The sequence below is a fragment of the Tachyglossus aculeatus genome, chromosome 5 (genome assembly GCF_015852505.1).
Source record: "Tachyglossus aculeatus isolate mTacAcu1 chromosome 5, mTacAcu1.pri, whole genome shotgun sequence".
In the NCBI taxonomy this organism is placed as follows: Eukaryota; Metazoa; Chordata; class Mammalia; order Monotremata; family Tachyglossidae; genus Tachyglossus; species Tachyglossus aculeatus.
Genome location: NC_052070.1, coordinates 78947655 through 78967324, shown reverse-complemented (window position 1 = coordinate 78967324; position 19670 = coordinate 78947655). Strand labels below are relative to the sequence as shown.

Genomic DNA, 19670 nt, shown 5'->3' with positions numbered 1-19670 from the left:
GACTTCTTTGGGCAACTCGGGGGACATATTTCCAAAGTCGCAATTTCTAAATTTCAATAATCCTTGGGTCTGGTCCCAGGATTCTAAATTATATTTGTCTACAAAAGCCCGAATGCATTCCCTTTGCATTTCACAACACAGTGCATGTGTGTAGAAAAAATATAAATAGAGGAATTGGCACACTTTCCAATTTTCCATGGGTACTTTTTTATGAACTGATTTAGCTCCTCCTAGTTAATGTTTCTAGTGTCCAAGCTATTAAGATTCCTCCTCTTTTCTGTTTAGTCTTGCTTCCTAAACAGTAAATCCAACACCAAAGCAAACAGTGCTTACACTATTTCTACCCTAAAGTAAAAATATATGAAGTTGAACAGGTCAACTAAAATTCCCAAAGACAATTTGTTCACAGCTATTAATTACCACATTTTTACTATCCATTTAATACCCTCTTCCTTCCTTTAAAAAACGTACACATTTGACATAGGCCATTAGCCTTAAAGAAATATCAGCCAATTTTGCACAGAATAAAGCTTATTGGGCTTTTCATAACCCATCTCATGACAGTTTCACAGAATCGCTATAGTTGTTGGGATAATACAGTTATCTGGAATAATTGCTACTGAACATTCGCTATGACTTTTGTCCTCTAGATTAGGTCTGTGGTTGCTTCAACAGCTAAGTGAAATAGATTCCCAATAATTCTGCCCATTTATGGTACTGTACCCTGTAGTCTTAGGTTTTAAAAAAAAAGGCTGAACTATATTTCAGGGATCGCTGGGTGTTGTTTTTTTATATCCTTTTTGGCCATATTTTTCCACAGTCATTCCCCGCTGCTGTTTTATGCCATCCAACAAGAGTTCAAAACAGTTCCTGCTGTTCCCAGCTTCTCAACTGCCTTGATAAACTAATACTTACAAAACACTGTTGTAAATGAAAACAAACATGTCTTTTTTTCCCACACCAATTATCACCTTTGGGAAGTAATGGTGAGTACCCCATGGCTGAAAAAATTTTAAAGAAAATCACAAATAGGGGGTCCTTTCCCAAACTCTTGAGTGAGCTATGTGTAGTGATAATACTCTGATATAGTTCTGCCCTTTGATCTTACATTATAAATTCAACCACCAAAAAAAAAAAGGGGGGGCAATTCATTTAGGAGGCATCACCTTTGTACAGTAAGTCAGGGAAGAGCCAATTTAATTATCACTCATCTTCAGAGTGATAATGATTTGCGAGGGATCGTCTGAAAACATGAGCTCTGGAGAGGCAACTCAAAGAGGAGATGGCTAACTGAAGGTATGGAATGGGTTTGTTCCGAGTATAGCTTGGAGGGTATATATCTATCAACTGGTGGTATTTATTGAAGATTTTTATTATTATAAATAATACTAATTGTGGTATTTGTTCATTTTAAGGTCTTATTATGTGCCGGGCACTGAACTAAGCACTGGAGAGGATATAAGCAAATTGGGTTGGACCCAATCTCTGTTCCACATGGGGCTTGTGGTCTTAATCCCCGTTTTACAGAAGAAGTAACTGAGGCACAGAGAAGTGTAGTAACTAGCCCAAGGTCATACAGCAGAAAAGTGGCAGGGTGGGATTAGAACCCAGGTCCTTCTAACTCCCCGGCCTGTACTCTATCTACCAGGCCTAGCTGCTTGGCCAACTGGGTGCATCTCAGACTTAACATGTCATATCTTCTATGCCCAGACTCTGTCCTTCCCCTGACTTTCCTATCACTGTAAACAGCATCACCATCCTTCCTGTCTTACAAGCTCGTAACCTTGATATTATCCTTGATTCATCTCTCATTCAACCCACATCTTCAATCTGTCACTAAATCCTGTCGGTTCAATCTCCCAACATTGCTAAAATCCATCCTTTCCTCTCCAAACCATGCATTTATCCTATCCCACCCTGATTACTGCATCAGCCTCCCTGCTCACCTCCTTGCCTCCTGTCTCTCTCCTCTCCAGTCCATACTTCACTCTGCTGGCCAGATCATTTTTCTGCAAAAACCCTCAGTCCGTGTTTCCGCACTCCTCAAGAACCTCCAGTAGTTACTCACCCACCTCGGCATCAAACAGAAACTCCTTACCATGGGCTTTAAAGCACTAATCACCTTGCCCTGTCCTATCTCACCTCGCTACTTTCCTACTACAACCCAGCCCACATAGTTCTCTTCCTCCCTTCAAGGCCCTACTGAGACCTCACCTCCTCCAGGAGGCCTTCCCAGACTGAGCCCCTTCCTTCCTCTCCCCCTCGTCCCCCTCTCCATCCCCCACATCTTACCTCCTTCCCTTCCCCACAGCACCTGTATATATGTATATATGTTTGTACATATTTATTACTCTATTTATTTTACTTGTACATATCTATTCTGTTTATTTTATTTTGTTAGTATGTTTGGTTTTGTTCTCTGTCTCCCCCTTTTAGACGGTGAGCCCACTGTTGGGTAGGGACTGTCTCTATATGTTGCCAATTTGTACTTCCCAAGCGCTTAGTACAGTGCTCTGCACATAGTAAGCGCTCAATAAATACGATTGATGATGATGATGATGATAGTTCACTCCTCTAATGCAAGTAATTTAACTTCTCTGGGCCTGTTGCCTCATCTGTAAAATGGGGATCAAGACTGTCAGACCCATGTGGGACAACCGCATTACTTTGTACACCCCACCCCCGGTGCTTAGAACAGCACTTGGCAAATAATAAGAGCTTAACAAATGCCATTATTATTATTATTACTCTTTCTCCCATCAAAGCCTTATTGAAGGCACATCTCTTCCAAGAAGCCTTCCCTGACTAAGCCCTCCTTTCCTCTTCTCCCACTCTCTAATGTAATTTATTTACTATTGCCGTGTCTGTCTCCCCCTCTAATCTCGTGAGCGGGTAATGTGTCTATTATATTGTTGTACCACATTCTCCCAAGCGCTTAGTACAGTGCTCTACACAATACTGAGAGGAATACAATTGCTTGATTGCAGAGCACTGTGCTAAGCACTTGGGAAGGTACAACCTAAGAGCTGGTAAGCCCGATCCCTGACCCACAGAGCTCAGTCTACAGGGAAAGGCACGCATGAGTTGAACAAAAGGAACAAGCTGGGGGGCACGATATGCACGAAGAGACAGGTCATGGCATAGATACTGTAAATGCCGTTACGTTCAAACAATGTGAGATGGCAATATTACTGAACTGAAAGGAGAAAAACTTCCTCAGTGCTTAGTACAGTGCTCTGCACACAGTAAGCGCTCAATAAATACGATTGATGATGATCATGATGAAGTAAGAGAAGACTACGAACAGACAGTTCTAACGTTCTAAAATAAATTAACATCTCCCACCAACAGCAATAAGCACCTCCATTACCACAACACCATAATGAACACTGAAAAGTATGTTTTATAGAAACCAGCTCTCTATGAACCTACGATTGTACTGTACTCTCCCAAGTGCTCTGCACTCGGTAAGCATGAAATAAAAACCATTAATTGATAAGTATGAACTGAACTTCATTCATTCATTCAATCGTATTTATTGAGCGCTTACTGTGTGCAGAGCACTGTACTAAGCGCTCGGGAAGTACAAGTTGGCAACATATAGAGACGGTCCCTACCCAACAGTGGGCTCACAGTCTAGAAAGGGAGACAGACAACAAAACAAAACATATTAACAAAATAAAATCAATAGAATAAATATGAACAAATAAAATAAGTAGAGTAATAAATACAGACAAACATATATACATATATAGAATGCTAAGAGATTTGGCCAATAATCTTGCCCACTGTTGGGTAGGGACTGTCTCTATATGTTGCCAACTTGTACTTCCCAAGCGCTTAGGTCAGTGCTCTGCACACAGTAAGCGCTCAATAAATACGATTGATGATGATGATGATAATCTTGCTGAGCAATGAACAAACTCAGAGAGCTTCTTTAGCGCAGGGATCATGTCTACTACTTCTATTGATCGCTCCCAAATACTTGGTACAGTGCTCTGCACACAGTAGGTGCTCAATAAATACCACTGATTATTGGAATTTAACATGGACCCTAAGGTTTCTTCAAAGTGGCTCAGCTGGAGGCACATTTGAGTGTACAGCTCTTTTCGCTCTTCCAGAGTTCATAATAATAATAATTAATAATCACAGTGGTATTTGTTAAGCATTTACTACGTGCCAGGTACTGTTCTAAGCGTTGGGATAGATACAAGATAATTAGGTTAAACAAAGTCCCTGTCCCACATAAGGCTCACAGTCTTAATCCCTATTTTACCAATGAGGGAACTGAGGCACAGAGAAATGAAGTGATCTGCCCGAGGTCACACAGCAGACAAGCGGCAGAGCTGGGATTAGAACCCAGGTCCTTCCAGCTCCCAGGCCCATGATCTATCCCCAAGGCCATGCTATTTCTCTAAGGACCTGCAATGCAAAAAGAAATCTCTCTCCCTTCTTTAGCTCCTTTTGGAGCAGGTTTATGCCTATATCATTCATTCAATCGTATTTATTGAGCACTTACTGTGTGCACAGCACTGTACTAAGCCACTAAGTACACTACAACAATCAATACGCACATTCCCTGCCCACAACGAGCTTACAGTCGGGGGCGGGGGGGCAACAGGGATCAATACAAATAAATAAATTACAGATAAGTACGCGCTGTCCTCAGCCAGAAGGAAACCCCCCGTTCCACTCAATTTATACTTAGGGATGCCTATAGGATGCCTCAACTTTGTACAGGAATCATTGCCTTTCAGGTGAGTTGAGGTTTTTGGCTTCACTGATGGCAGAAATCCCGGGAGAAGTTAGTCAACAGCCCTCCCTGAGCTGCCCCTTCATGTGGCATACCTATATTACCCATGCAATGGCACCTTGCATCCCTGTATGGCTTGTCATCCCTAGATTGGCACGCCAGTCCATCCTCCCCTACTCCGGGACCAAAATCGGGTTCGTGAGAATCGAAATAGACCGCAATGGTAGTTCAATTAGACAAACCATGAAGCCAGCAGATTTGAGGGAGACACCAATTTGAGCAATGAGAAATGGTCAGCTCAAAGCAATATAGGGGTTTCATGGTGCGTTAACGTATAGAAAATATGGAAGAGGATTAAAATCTGCCTTTCAAGGACAAAAATAAAACCAAGGAAAAGAAACAGAAGTGAAACCAAATGTTAAGGATTAAAAAGTCAATCCTAATCCTCACATCTAGAATAAAAACTGGGTATGAAAATACAGGAAAGCCAGATACCAAATTGAAAGGTAATACGGCAAATGCTTGAGGATTTTTGTTGCTGTTGTCACTGTTGCTTTTTTAAACTCTTGGGCAAAACTTTGTTTCTTGTTTCTGGAGTAAAACGAATCCTATTTTTAAATTCTCGGTAGTAAATGGCATATTCTGGGTCCCGAATGTGCCTCTTCCATTTGCTATGCATTTGAGGTTGAGTGCAATTTAATATGCTAAGATATCACAAAAAAATGTAAATCACATGTTTTGAAATGCAAACTTGAAGTGTAACCAGTGAAATTTAAAATTACACAATCCTAATGTTTCCCCTGCCTACTAGGGTTATTAACGACCTTGAGTGGATTGTAGAGAAATTCTTACAATGGTAATTGTGGTATAGTTCCCTAAGGCGTAAACCGCTGGAATTCCAGAAGAAAACTTTAAGAATGATCTGCTCTAATAAAACTAGGTTTATGTTCAAAACCTTCCATTTTTTCCACTTAATCTGTGCTCTTTCTAACACATTTAAAAAGACTTGTAGAAAATGCAGCCAAGAGAAAGAAAGCAAGCTTGTACCTGCCAAATTACTCCTGGTCGTCACCAACCCCTCTTGGTATCAACGACTCCTTTAACAACAAATTGGCCAGTTAAGTAATCAGCGACGCATGTGAACATTATTTGAAATGCTCTCCATAATGGTGGCCTAGGGAAGCAATAACCAGATGTATTTATTCATTCTAAATAATTTTGATGAACTAAAAATATGAAGAAATGTACGACCCATCTCTTTTCACTGGCCGAGGGTCAGTCTTATGGGAAAGTCACATGTATTCCAAGTAATTCAAGGTACAAGAGACTACTGCCCCCTCAAATTCACCTTTGAATTACTTTTAGTTAAAACAGCACATCAAAAAGGTCTACGGAAAGGGTTGACAGGTGCAAAAAAATAATCCAGCTATACACCGTATTTGGTCGACAGGAAGCTTTCTTCTACAAATACCACCTTAATATTTTGATTTAGTATCAAAGGCTGTGAGTTTAGCCCTGCTTCCTCACAGGATACCTTTCAATAGCATGTTAGTTTGAAGTTTGAATGTCCAGCAAATTTTCCTTTTTGCTGCTAATTTGCTCCAAATGCTCCTTTCTTATCTTTCCTGTCAATGACGTCTCCCCTCTCCTCCAAGCATGGTGCTGATCATGTCATTCTTCTCAGAAGACTACAGTAACTCCCAGTTTTTGCTCACATCAAATACAAATCGCTGATCTTAATTTTATACTTCAGGGCCCTAACTCCATCAGCTCCTTCTAACCTATCCAGCTTTCCCATCTTGTGATCTTTACTCCAACTAAATGTTTACAATCGCCTCACCCAATATGACCAGCCCCAAATTGATTCCCACTCTTCTTCCCCAAGCCACACTCCTCTTTTCCAAACTTTCCTAAATACCTATTGTCTTCATGAAGCCACCCCACCCCTCCTCAATTCCAAGATTAATCCCCCCTGGCTCCAGACACTCTTATCCCTCCAGATCAGAGTGAATACTTGTGAATTCTGTACTTTTAAGAATCTTTAAAGTTTCCTGCTTGTGTCTCACTGAATATTGTTGGGTATTGGTGTTTGTTTTGTTCCCCACTAAACTGCAAACTCTTTGATGGCCAAAACTGCATCACCATCTTTTAACATTCACTAAACCACTTTTAACAGTTCTCTGCACCCAAGTGGGTAGTCAAATTATTTGGCTGATGATGAAGATTCACTCTGCACATAGTAAGCGCTCAATAAATATGACTGATGATGATGATGATGATGGATGGCCTCTCCCAGCACTAGAGGCATATTTCTTGGTCGCCGTGGAAGTAAAACAAAGTGGTTCTCCAAGAAACTTATAAAAGTCCAAACCCAGGGGTTGATATGCCGTTGTTCCATTCACTGGTCAGACATGTGAAGAACTTGGTGTGGAATGGTCATATCACCACTGAGTCCACTGTTATAGCCAACCTGACAAAATCGGAAAAGAAATTCCTAACATTATGCAGCCTCTAGAGTCTCTTCCCCCACCACTGGTCAAAGGCTGAATAATGTGAAAAGAAAATACACATTTCTAGCATTGTTGTTATTTGATATTTATTGAATCCCACCTCGACAAGTCTCAGCATTTATCCCCAAAGCATGAAATGATTATTCCAGGCAAAACCCCGCCACAGGTAATTTTTTAAAAAATCATGATCATGACCCATTAAGTTTCTTTTGTAACTGGGATACAATTATATTTGTTAATCATTTTAAGTACTTTGGAAGAGAGATGATTCAGATACAAATACGATTGAATGAATACAAAATCTGACTGTTCTCCTTTGTTTACAGTGGAAGTAGGAATGTTTTCCAAACAAGAAAATATAACCGATTTATTAAATAGCGTAATCCAAATAATCCCAGGTAGACAAAATTAGTCAAAGGTGCCTAAGGGGCAAACTCTCACACCACTTGTCAGTCAGTCGATCTGGCTTCCCTGGCCTCAAGTTGGAAGAGGGCAGAGGGAAAGTGTTGACTGATAGAGGGGTCAAGGAGAGCAATCCACAAAGAAGAATCAATTAAGACACTACTCTATGATATAGCTGCCCGAGACTATGTTTGATTTCAGAAATTTTGTTGAATCAAGATAAGGATTTCCATACAATATAGTTAATTAGAAAAGTCTTTTAAAATGCTCTTAAGAATCAAAATCTGTTTGAGGTATTTTAGTAACCTGTGTTTCTGAAAAAAAATCCAACCTCTTCCTCCAGACACAACACTGAATTTTGGTTATTACGGAAAATGAAATGCCAACTTAGTCTCGCTGCATACTATCTTGTGGTTCCAAGGAGTCTACAAGGTGATGAGGTTGTCCCACAGGGAGCTCACAGTCTTCATCCCCATTTTCCAGAGTCCAATATAAATTGCAACTACAAATGAATACTTATCTGTCTACAATCTCAAAATGGAAGCTTTGATCATTGCTCTTCTTTTTTTAATGCTACCACTAACTTGCAAAATAACTCACTTATGCCCACAATATCACTGTGAAATATGTATGATACCCTTTCAGCAGGAAGTCCAAGAGTACAAGTATAAATACAGAAAGTGTGTTTTTTTTTTTCAAGTAAGCAATGCATCAGCATGGAGGCCAGGACCTTCACTATCACAAATTTAGCTACTCAAACTTTATGTACAGCCTATTTTAATCAGAGGTAATATGACAAGGAAGAAAGTTGGCATGCTGGAGTGGGGAGGAAAAATGGAAAACTTTCGTCTTGGGGTTCAAAACATGTGAGTGGCAAAGGCAACTGTCTTGAATCACAATCCTAGATTCTGATGTGTATTGTTAATTACTGTTTATTACGCTTCGATTTCAAAACCAAAGCACGGGGAAAAAAACACCTTGTGGTTCAAGAACAAGAGTACTTAGCAATTGCATTCATTTGGAAATCAGGGCCTGAGTGACAGGATAATCCATCCCTAAATAATTTTAAAGAAAATAATATATACACAGGACCACTGTCTATAAGGTTATGATGAAAACTACTCAGACCATCTTACCTGGGAGTGGTCTAATATCTTCTCATCAAACTACCAGAGGAACTTCTTGGAGAAAACTGGGAACAGTATTTTTTTTAGAGTTGGGTTCCTCACTCACCTTATTTCTAAAGGGATCACCAAAAGCAAACAGTTGCTACGTTTGCAAGTTTTATTTTCATTCTACTCTCAAACATGCAGAAAAATGGAAAGCAACTCTGCTGTAACTAACGACTAAATTCTAATCTTCTCCATGTGTAGTTTCCAACCTTTCCAGAATGCTTATAAAATATCTTCCAACTGGGTAAAATTACCTAATCTTGAATCAAGTCACGTCTCACCTCTCTTATTCCCCACTGTCTGATGACCTCAAAAGTATATAGCATGGGAGGAACTGGGGAGATACTCTATGGAAGTCCAAAAAGGGAGAATTGACAGGGGAAAAGAGAAAAGCTTCAACCACTTTCAAGTGTCACCAGTTGTCAGTGGCTCAGTGGTATTTACTGAACGGTTACTGCGTGCAGAGCACTGTACCAAGTGATTGGGAGAGCATAACAGAGTAGAAAGACATGATTCCTGCCTTTAAGGAGCTTACAATCTAGTGGGGGAGACAGACATTAAAATGAATTGCAGATAGGGGAAGCGATAGAGGATGAGGACATGGACCTAAGTACGTGAGCACTGTGGGGAAGTTTGAAATAAAAATGCACTGTTGATTGTTTAAAAGCAATATGAATGTAAGATCAATAGCAGTGCCATTCCTGGATCAGACCAAGATCTATTCAGTGTAGGAATCCGTTTCCAACAGTAGCATCAGGATGCTTGTAAGCTCTCTGGGAAGCAGCGTGGATTAATGGATAGAGAACAGGCCTGGGTATCAGAAGGACCTGGTTCCAATCCCTGCTCCTCCACTTGTCTTCTGTGTGACCTTGTGCAAGTCACTTCAATTCTCTGTGCCTCAGTTACCTCATCTGTAAAAGGGGGATTATGACTGTAAGCCCCATGTGGGACATGGACTGTGTCCAACCGGATTAGCTTGTATCTACCCCAGTGCTTAGTAAAGTGCCTGGCACATTGAAAGTGCTTAACAAATACCATTAAAAAAAGGGAACACATCCGCCCATTCTACTGCATTCCACTCTCCCAAGTACCCAGCCCAGTTCTCTTCTTACATCCCCACAAATTAGCTTTTCAACGGGGAATGAGCCTGTTGCTACCACTATCACATGCTATTCAAAGAAACCCTGGCAACTTAGATGGAAACCCAAATGAAAATTCCTTACCTAATCACTGACTAGTCTACATGAAAAAGCATCTATCTTTTAATACCCCAACTAATATATTTACTGCATTGAATGAATTTGGCAAAAATCATACACCACACATAACAAAAAAAGACCATCCTTAACCCACAGAAAATAATTATGCATTTAAAACCAAAAACACTTGGGCTAAATGCTGTAAGGGTCAATTCATCTCACACAGGTTTAGCTTAAGGTAAGATCAGGAAGAGAGAGAAATAAGCAGAAGTTAAACTAAGCAGAATAATTGAGTCAATGTGACTGCCAATTCCCTTTTGTACGTTAGACAAAGAAAGACTAACTGCTTTTTTTCCCCCCAAACACAGCATGGTGATTGTAGAACTCCACTTAAACAATAAACATGTTTGTTAACTTTCAGTCACCTTGGAATTGTGCTGTAACAAGCCAACACCCCACCCACCCCACCTCTAAGAAAAAAAAAACCCTAAACTTAAAAGAACATTTATGTTGTACTTAGAAACAGCCAGTGCGGTTTTTCTGGCTTTAAAAAAAAGAAGTCTGGAGCAAAGCCTCAGGTTTGTAGGACAGACAGAGAAGGTGGGTGGAAATAGAGAATGGAGATACTTGTGATCCATAGATTACTGAGCAAAGACCAACTCCTGCATCTGTGCAAACTCTGAACAAGTAATGAAAAATTTACCAAAACACTGCCTAGGCTTGTTCTTAATAGTCATAAAAAACTTCTGATACTGCCTAAGTACAAAAGAACTGTAAATCACTAACTAGCATAAAAGAGTAAAAATTTCCGTATTCCTTATTCTCCCATGAAAATATATCTGGGAAAAGTGTCAAAAAGTATGACTGCATAACCAGATAAAGCTTTCCCACACAAGAACCTTTTTAGTGAGTTAATGGAATTTTCAAGATTGTATGGCTTGAGCACACTATGCAGATATTTCCTCTTGTTTTGAGGGATAAGCTAAAACAGCTTTATTAATCATCATCATCAATCATATTTATTGAGCGCTTACTATGTGCAGAGCACTGTACTAAGCGCTTGGGAAGTACAAATTGGCAACATATAGAGACAGTCCCTACCCAACAGTGGGCTCACAGTCTAAAAGGGGGAGACAGAGAACAAAACCAAACATACTAACAAAATAAAATAAATAGGATATGTACAAGTAAAATAGAGTAATAAATATGTACAAACATATATACATATATACAGCACTTTATTAATATATGTACAAAGCACCTCCCTTCAAGAGCATTCATTTGTTGAGGGTTTTTCTCCCCATTTTTAGAAACTGGCGGTAAACTACATAACCAGGGGCCTTCCAACCTTCTAAATCCCCACGGATTGGGCCTCGCTCATTCAAAAAAATTAACTCACCCACAAAGACTGCCGCTGTAAATGATGGCGACATGGAGAAATCATACTGGCTGGAAAGCGCTTTAGCCGTTGTACAGCAAGGGAAATCAGGCGGAGGGAGCAATCACTGTGCGAGTGTAGAGGATGAACACGGGCCCCTACGGATAACCATGTGGCTAAAGTCCAAAACACACAAACGTTGAGCAGCCTGTCAGCAGTGAACTGCTATTATAACACCTATTTTACACATATGAGGCACAGAGAACTGAAGTGACTTGCCCAAGGACACAGAACGGGCACCTGGCAAAGGCAGGATTAGAATCCAGGTCCTCTGACTCCCAGGACCGTAGTTCTTTCCACTGGGCAACCCTGCCCCTCACCTTCATCGTCCCTCTTCTAAATGCCTAGTGGAGAGCGCTGTGCTCAGGCAACAAATGAGAAAACTTACCCCGCCTGCTGCTCTTTCACCCATTCACCCTCCTTCTTCCCCAGGGCCACTGCTTAGCTGGTGGTTGACTGGACTGCGGGGTCGGCCTGGAGACTGGTCCGGAGAGGCCAGCAGGCCCATAGAGGCCTTTCCCTCCCCAGCCCTGCATGTGGTACTTTGGCAGCAACTCACCTGGCCAAGTGAGAACAACGGCACCCTCCAGGTGAGCCAGGCTAGCTCTGGCTGTTGCTCTTGCCCCCCAAACAGTACGAGGCCCACGGGGGCAATTGTGCTACTTCCCACTGCTCCCACGAAGTGGGTGCCTTTGGAAGAAGCGATCGGAAAGTGACAGGTTGAAGATGGCAGTAAGGCAGGAGAGTGGGAACGAGCGTTTTAAAGAAGTGACTCGGGGAACAGATAAAGAGGGGAGGCTTGCTCCCGGTTAACAGCTGGCTGGGAAGGTGAGAGAAGGCGGAGAGGAAGGGCTGGAAGAGAAGACGCACCCCCAGCGGCTTCCATTTTACCAATAAAGTATTTGCTAAGATCACCTGGGGGTCAGAAAGGAGGCAGTGGAGACATTAAGGGCTCTGGGAAGGCCTTCGCGGCTTGGACTAGTCGGTGGAGACTGCAGAGATGGAAGTCATGAGGAGGTAGTAGAATTTTTGCTGTGCCAAAGAGAGCAGAATCATCCCAGGTCAGGATGAATTTGAAATGGCAGAAGTCCGTCGGTGCTTGAATTTCCGTCGGCCATACGCAGCTGCTTAAGTGCAGTTGTTTAGTAAGCAGACTGGAGACATTCCGGGGCCGGGGTTTGGTATGCCAAAGCAGGAGCAGAGAACAAGGGGATGAGAGAGGTGAATTTTGTGGTGAGGGTGGCATCATGATGATGATCTAGCTGTCTGACGTTTTCTGAAACTAGTAGTCGTGTCCAACAGATGTATAGTAAGGTCACATCTCCAAGAGGTTTTCCCCGATTAAGCCTTCTTTTCCCCAGCTCCCTGTCCCTTTCCAGAGAAGCAGCATGGCCTAGTGGATAGAGCACGGGCCTGGAGACAGAAGGCCCTGGGTTCTAACCCCAGCTTCGCCTCTTTTCTGCTGCGTGACCATGGACAAGTCATATCCCTTCTCTGCCTTTCCCTTATCTGTAAAATAGGAATTAAGACTGTGCCCCACGTGGGACAGGGACTGTGTCCAACCCAACTTGCTCGCATCCACCCCAGCGCTTAGTAGAGTGACTTCAACAGCAGCGGACCCCTTCATGCCTTTATCCATCTAGTAAGCAACCATTAAATAGAATAATGATAATTACGGTATTTGTTAAGCCCTTACTGTGTGCCAGGCACTGTACTAAGCGCTGGGATGGATATAGGCAAATCCAGTTGGTCACGGTCCATGTCCAACACAGGGCTCACACTCTTCATCCTGGTTTTACAGATGAGGTAACTGAGGCAACAGAGAAGAAGTGGCTTCTTAATATAAGAAAAACATGGAATCCCAGGACATTTAAGCTCACACATAACATGGTTATTATATTTTTTGTTATGAAAACAGAGCTAGTTATGAAGGTATTTTCCCACCAGCCCTAGAGTGTTTATCTCAACTTCACTCATTTTTATACTTTAATAAAATCTCATTTAGAATGAGAGCGTAGAGAAGTAATAATAAAAGCTTGTTTTGGGCAGGGAATATGCCTGCTGATTCTGTTGTACTCTCCCAAGCACTTAGTAGAGAAGCAGCGTGGCTCAACGGAAAGAGCACGGGCTTGGGAGTCAGAGGTCATGGGTTCAAATCCCGGCTCTGCCAATTGTCAGCTGTGTTACTTTGGGCAAGCCACTTGACTTCTCTGTGCCTCAGTTACCTCATCTGTAAAATGGGGATTAAGACTGTGAGCCCCACGTGGGACCACCTGATCACCCTGTATCCTCCCCAGCGCTTAGAACAGTGCTTTTCACATAGTAAGCGCTTAACAAATGCCATTATTATTATATATTATTACTACCACATAGTAAACGCTTAACAAAAGACCACAATTATTATTATTATTATAAGAAACGAATGGTGCCTGTCTATTGTTAAATATCAGTGTCAACTAAAAATGGTATTTCTTGGTGCAGAAATCATCGTCATCATCATCATCAATCGTATTTATTGAGCGCTTACTATGTGCAGAGCACTGTACTAAGCGCTTGGGGAGTACAAATTGGCAACATATAGAGACAGTCCCTACCCAACAGTGGGCTCACAGTCTAAAATCATGTATATCAACGTCTGGATCTCCCAACAGATTGTGGGTCTCACCATTACCTTTGACCTCTGCTAGCTGTAATTGTACTGCAGGGTAGCTTGCATGTATACAAACTCTACCTGGTAGTGGTGTAGAAGGGGACGTTGGCATCGATCACAGGAGTGGATACGTTAGATAAAGTGTAGCAGACGTGCCTAACATCCTAGCAAGTCGCTGATTCATGTTTCAGTAAGCTGCATATAATGGACATCACAGACTCTTCGCAATGACTCTCCAATTTGCGGTTATCATTCTTCTTCCTTTTCTCCAAGAACATCTCAAGCTTTAGGTACACCAGACATCCAGGGTCATATTCGGGGGCATCTTTGACACACTGGGAATAACTCCTTGACCCTGCAGATATGTCACGGGGTGCTCAACTGGGCTTGTTTCTGCCACTGTTTGTAGAAGGAGTAGACACTCTCGGTCTCCAGGCTGTGAGCACACGTTGACCCGATAGCCATCATTCTTCCTATTCAGAGATGACAGTAATGCTGAACATGAGCAGCCCTTTGAAGACGACTGAAAAGAAAAAAAATGTCCCTTTGAATCATCCAGATTTCTACAGTCCTAAAATATCAGGAAGCAGAAACTCTTACAGTTCTATCGTTACGGACTGCACCGCTGCAGGTACCAGGGCTTATAGTTTACTTTTCTACTTCAAGACGGAGGCAGCAGGTTCTAGTGGAAAGACCATGAGACTAAGAATCAGGTGACCCAAATTCCAGCCCCAGTTTTGTCACTGAACTGCCGAGTGACCTTGAACAAGTCACTTAACTTCCTGTGCCTCAGTTCCCTAGTCTGTTGAAAGGGGATAAAATACCAATTTCCCTCCTACTTACATGGTGAGCACCCCGTGGGACACGGACTGTTTGATCATCGTTAATTAATCCTGTGCTTAACATTTAGTGTTTAATTCATTATTATTATTAGTTAAAGCTTCTCAAACCAATACCCAGAGCTGTTTTACATGGTTATTTTAATCAATCCTATTTATCAATCATATTTATAATAATAATAATAATGATGGCATTTGTTAAGTGCTTGCTATGTGCAAAGCACTGTTCTAAGCGCTGGGGGGATACAAGGTGATCAGGTTGTCCCACGTGGGACTCACAGTCTTAATCCCCATTTTACAGATGAGGGAACTGAGGCTCAGAGAAGTTAAGTGACTTGCCCAATGTCACATAGCAGACCTGTGTTGGAGCCGGGATTCAAACCCATGACCTCTGACTCCAAAGCCTGGGCTCTGTCCACTGAGCCACGCTGCTTCTCTAATATTTAATTTAATATTTTATTCTCTAACATTTCTTGAGCGCTTACTAAGTGCAGAGCAGTTCGCTACAACAGAATGAGCAGACTTGTTCCCTGCCCATAATGAGCTTTCAGTCTATAGGGGGAGAAAGCTATTAATGTGAATAAGTAGTTTATGAGCCCACTGTTGAGTAGGGACTGTCTCTATATGTTGCCAACTTGTACTTCCCAAGCGCTTAGTACAGTGCTCTGCACACAGTAAGCGCTCAATAAATACGATTGATGATGATAACATTTAAATATATCTAAGTGCTGTGGGGTTGGGGCAAACACCAAGCATCCAACTGCTACAGATAGAAATGCACAGACAATGCAGAAGAGAGAGCAAACTGGGGAAAAGAGGGCTTAAATGGGGAAGGCCTCTGGGAGAAGATGTGACTTTAATAAAGCTTTGAAGGTGGAGAGAGGCCTGGCGTATATGGAGGGGTAAGGAGTTCCAGGCTAGGCAGAGGACACGGGAAAGGGGTCGGCAGCAAGATAGATGAGATTGAGATAGATGAGCTCACCTCCTCCAGGAGGCCTTCCCAGACTGAGCCCCTTCCTTCCTCTCCCCCTCGTCCCCCTCTCCATCCCCCCATCTTACCTCCTTCCCTTCCCCACAGCAACTGTATATATGTTTGTACATATTTATTACTCTATTTATTTATTTTATTTGTACATATCTATTCTATTTATTTTATTTTGTTAGCATGTTTGGTTTTGTTCTCTGTCTCCCCCTTTTCGACTGTGAGCCCACTGTTGGGTAGGGACTGTCTCTATATGTTGCCAATTTGGACTTCCCAAGCGCTTAGCACAGTGCTCTGCACATAGTAAGCGCTCAATAAATACGATTGATGATGATGATTGGGGCACAGTCAGTAAGCTGGAGCTAGAGGAGCACAGTGTGCGGGCTGGGTTGTAGCAGGGATTAGTGTGGTGAGGTGGAATGGAGCAAGCGACTTGAGGGCTTTAAAGCCACAGGTAAGGAGCGTCCGTCCGATGCGGAGGTAGATGGGTAGCCACTGGAGGGTCCTGAGGAGTTTTTAGCAAAAGCTATTTAAAACAGTGACGGTGATTATTAAATGTTCACAGTCCGCTAAGTAGTAGAAGTAGCGCTTATTGACCACCCAGTTGGTGAGGCACACTGTGCTAAGCACCAGGGTACATGCAGGATAAGCAGATCAGTTAGTGTTCCTGGGCCAGAAAGTTGAAGTGGGGTGGGGGGATGAACATCTTCCATGAGGAAACAAACACAGAAGACTTAAGTGCCTTGCCCAAGGTCACAGGCAAGTGATAGAGCTGGGACTAGGCCCTGGGTCTCCTGAGTCCCAATCCATGGTTTTCCCTCTAGGACACGCTTGGGGTTGAAACATCAAGTTAAGGTGAACTTTTTAATATGAATTCTAAGACACTTACTATACCTTAAGATAGACTTCATTTGAAACGCCATGAAAATGTGTCTCATGGAAATAATACTACTCTGCCTCAGCCCCACAATACTTGTGTAAGTATTCTTATTCTCTGTTATTTCTCCAATCCCTAATCTCCTTTTATGTCTGTCTTCCTCTGTAGGCTGTAAGCTCTCTGTGGGCAGGGATCATGTCTACCAATTCTGTGGTAGTATACTTTCCCTAGTGCTTAGTACAGTGCTTGTACACAGTAGACTTGATTATGCAAATATATTTGGTGAGTAAAGTGCTATAGCATCTTACTGAATTGTGTGCAATAGATCGCATGTGTCCTTAGGGCAGAATTTGGTAGTAAAACAATGCACTGGATTAGGAAAGATTCTCCGAGCATAAACGATTAGGAAAATCGTTTATTTTATGTATATATGTGTATATATATATATATGTATATATGTATATATAGTTGTACATATTTATTACTCTATTTATTTATTTATTTATTTATTTATTTTGCTTGTACATTTCTATCCTACTTATTTTATTTTGTTGGTATGTTTGGTTCTGTTCTCTGTCTCCCCCTTTTAGACTGTGAGCCCACTGTTGGGTAGGGACTGTCTCTATGTGATGCCAATTTGTACTTCCCAAGCGCTTAGTACAGTGCTCTGCACATAGTAAGCGCTCAATAAATACGATTGATTGATTGAAAAATTATTTCAGGGTATACGGGCAGATCGATTTAAGATATAAGGTAAACTGCCTAACAGTCTACACTAGAAGGAAGTGCTGAGCTTAGACATTAGCCACTAGCAAATACCGATTAAAGTTTTTACGTGATGAAATCTTTTTAAAAACTTCCACGCTTCCAAATGTACGCCATGTGTACAATAGAAGAGGTTTCCGGAGAGCATCCGTAACTATGAATCGTTTCTCTGATGTAGCGCTACCCCATATTTGTTCATATACATTTTAAAATGGCATCACTAGTGTCATTTCTATTTCATAAATTCTATAACTAATAGACGATTAATTAACAACTTCATAAAGCAGCTGAGAAACAGTATCAAACACTGTACCTGAAGGTAGGGCGTCCTTCCCTGCCTGCTGCTAAGCTTGGACTGTGCTCTGCTGTTGGATGCTTCATTCCAGGATAAGCTTCTTCCTCCAATTCCTAGACAGCTGGCTTGTGGGTCTGTTAGATTGCAGCACCGTGACGTCACTCAGACTCCCTAGCTTTATACGGACGGCCTTTTGCCCAAAATAGTATCCAATCTGTTCCTAAGAAAAGGTAATTCTGGGATGTCCAGAGTACTGCTTTTCTTCCTAAACTTTATTTTCGTTGCCCGATCCGTATCCCCGGCGTGCTTCCAAACCATTTTATTCCAGGTATGAAATGAAACCCTCTGGCACGTTTTTACGTCCTGAAATCTCTTTGGCGCAGAGTCCTGGGCAGATTCCTTTGCTGGAGACATTAAGGAGTATCTGCATTTGCAGCTCAGAACGAACAGTAGATCATTCCTCAGCAAAGGCAAAAAGTAAATTGGATGAATTGGAATAGCATAGAAGCAATTACGCTACTAAATTACTTCCATTGGGGGTTCTGCAGGTAGGGCAGAGTATGAGATAAAAAGTATCATTCATTACTTCATTCTCAAATTAACAATGCACTGTGGCAGGTACTTTTAATTCATTTCCTGGCGGTAAATATCAGAGTGAAGAAAGGACTAACACACAGAAAATGTCAAGAGACAACCACACAGGTTAGAATCCCCACCCTCCAAATAAATGTGCATCTTTCCCTTTTTTTACACGATCCGCAATGCTCAACAGCATGCACACTGAAACGTTAACAATTTTGCAAGGGACTGGACTTGGATTAATACCAATTTCTTTGATAGGCTTAGAATGTCCACCCACACTCACAGTAGCCTCAGCAAACTAGATACTCTCCAATCCTCATCCCTTCCCCATACAGCTAAATTGAAATGAGTAAGGAAGATTCCTAAACTTTATTCACATTGAAAATATTTTGTCTTTGTGAGGAGAGAGAAAAGCAAAAGCTCCCCAGGCTTTTACTGCTCTCCACACCCTAGGAAAATCACTTCATCACTTTAATCTCTTTCAACACGCCAACTCGACAAGACCTCATCGACAGTTTTAGCACTTTTACCACTGCAAGTCCTAGAAATTATCGTTAGATGAGACGTTAGAGCTAACGTACAATGTCTCGGCTTTAAAAAAAAAAAGAAATCACCGGAATATCCCGAGCAAATGCGTAACAAACTGATGTCCAAATGGGAAAACATGAAATTGAAGTTCACATCAGTTGGTTACACTGGATGTTGAGCTGTCTCAGGGGGCTCTGGAAAACTGTATCGACATCCTCAAATACGAATAACCATAAAACCCATGACTACTGTAAATGCCACATTCCCATAGAACATTCTACTGATGTTCTTTCCAATGTCTGATTTCTTCAGTTTTCTTTCTGTACTAAATCGATTATTTACATTTAATTTAGAAAAAAAAGACAAAAACGGGGCCAGGAACTGCAACCACCACTCATAACAGCGCAACAAAAGTCTGTCTCTGTGCAGTGCAGTTTTGAACTTTGAGTCCCGCACTGGCCTTTCCAGACACATACACACCCACAGGTGAATTGTACCAGTAGAGGTTTCTTTGAACGACAATGACAATATATGGATACACCTCCCTATACATCCATAAAAACTCTCTATACATCCATATAACCCCTCTATACATCCATATAATTCATATTTATAAATTCACAAATAATCATAGAATGCCAAAGCGTTGAAGACACAGGAAACAGTTAATTGGCTCAG

The 19670-nt window shown here is 41.7% G+C and overlaps 1 protein-coding gene across 4 annotated transcripts in view; it reads right to left on the bottom strand.

Moving 5' to 3' along the window:
• The window catches only part of SLC20A2 (solute carrier family 20 member 2), a 126392-nt gene that overhangs the window by 94172 nt on the left and 12550 nt on the right, over positions 1-19670 (bottom strand). For 2 of the 4 annotated variants that reach the window (XM_038747484.1, XM_038747488.1), the window contains exons 1-2: positions 17901-18247; positions 14206-14647 (exon numbers count right to left, since the gene is read on the bottom strand). The exons of 1 other annotated variant lie outside the window; for it this stretch is intronic. The gene's annotated coding sequence lies outside the window, so the exon portion shown is untranslated. Of the gene's footprint in view, positions 1-14205; positions 14648-17900; positions 18249-19670 lie in introns of those variants that run through there. One more of the 4 variants, XM_038747487.1, reaches the window with a different exon arrangement.